Raw genomic sequence first — 1847 nt, 5'->3', positions numbered from 1 at the left:
GGAATGAAGCTGCATCAGGGGAAGTTCAGATTGGCCATTAGGAAAAGGTTCTTCACTGAGAGAGTGGTCGGTCACTGGAACAGGCTCCCCAGGAAGTGGTCACGGCAGCAAGCCTGTCAGAGTTCAAGGTGCATCTGGATGACGCTCTTAGTCATATGGTTTAGCTTTCGGTAGTCCTGCGAGGAGCCGGGAGTTGGAGTTGACGATCCTTATGGCTCCCTTCCAACTTGAGATATGATTCTGTTATTCTATGATTCTATGAAATAAAAAAGGCACAACAATAATTTCCCAAAATGGTAGCAAAGTTGTGATGTTCCTACGAACCAGATAAGACATTTCTCCATGAAGCACGGCTGCTGTGGCCATCCAGGGATGTCACTTTGGGAAGCCTTTGATGCGTCCACCCTTTCCAAGCGGCACTCAACACACGGTCAGGAAATGCAGTCTGGGGTTTGGTATTGCTACAAGGTTTTAGATGTCTGCAAATGCTGTATTGGTGTGTAAAGCACCTTCTCTAAAAGATACACACCTATTTCACCCCAGAGCCTTTAGGATCCCAATCCCGCGACTAAATTCTGCAGCTTTTATTCGTGCTGAGCCATTTCGTGCAGACCTCTCAAAATCTCGGGGTACTTTTCAGAAGGGAAGCCTATTTGCCTGCTATCACTCCCCACAATTAATTTTGCAGACAGATTTATCCTGACGTCACGGTAAACCCCCCCAAAATAAATACAAGAACACTACCAGAAATCAAAAGCTTTTGATACCATCTCTCACAGTATCCTTTTGGACAAAATGCCCAGCAGGTGTTTTCTGATTTAACTGCAATTTATTTGGTGATCATTTCCCCCTCCCTGGGGAAGAGGAAGGAGGATTTTCTCTCGCTCTCCCCACCTGGGGCGTTTCATGCAGCTTCGCCTGCAGCAGCCCTGCTCTGCTCAGTCAGGGGCTGCCAGGCACAGACCACGCTCTCTGGGGGTCTCAGAGACGTCAAGGAGCCAGAGGAGGATGAGGTGGAAGGGGAGGCAGGTGCAGCAGGGCTGGGGTACTGCACAGGAGGGAGCCAGCGTGGAGAGCGAAGGCTTCATCAGAGGCTGAGGAGAGAGCCTGGAGGGCCAGCAGGACACAGCAGACGGCCCTGTCTTGCTGAAACTTAAAATGAATGATTGTTTCAGAACATTCAAATGACAGAAAACAGGTGTGTGGGGGGGTTAGACATATAAATATGCATATACATACGCATGTATAAATTTCCTTAAAAGAACATTAAAAAATTACTCGTTTTAAAAAGTGATGTCTATTGTATCCATACAGTTGCCCTGCATAAAAATGAAATCCTGTCTCTTCTTTGAGAAGAAAAAAGGTGTTGAAATAGAGCACCAAATAACAAGAAATAACACTGAAATGTGCATTCTGTTGCTTTCCTTCAAATTCCAGTTCATAGGCTCAGGTGATTTTTTATGTAGACTTGCAGGTGCATCCTTTTAAATCATGCCACAAATAAATGCAGTCAACTGCGTATGAATGATTGTGCTATCAGATACCCATAGATAAAATGGCATTTCAAATGGGTAACACAATCAAAGAAGCACTCAGACAGCACGTCAATGGGCGTGATATAAAAATCTGAACAGAAACGTGAGGTGCAAGGATATGCCATGTCTTCAAACAGTCACCAAAACCAAGTGTGCAGGGGAACATGCGGGTCCCCTGGGAGACCGCGTGTACCCCAGTGTAGACATGTACAACAGTGCACGTGATCCTCCAAATGGACGTTAAATGGAAAATATTCTGATTCCCAGGTGAGTACAGCTCAGACATCTTGTCACTTTGATGTATTACGTTAA

Source organism: Pygoscelis adeliae, unplaced genomic scaffold (genome assembly GCF_000699105.1).
Source record: "Pygoscelis adeliae isolate BGI_AS28 unplaced genomic scaffold, ASM69910v1 Scaffold243, whole genome shotgun sequence".
Lineage (NCBI taxonomy): Eukaryota > Metazoa > Chordata > Aves > Sphenisciformes > Spheniscidae > Pygoscelis > Pygoscelis adeliae.
Note: the sequence above shows the minus strand (reverse complement) of the source record.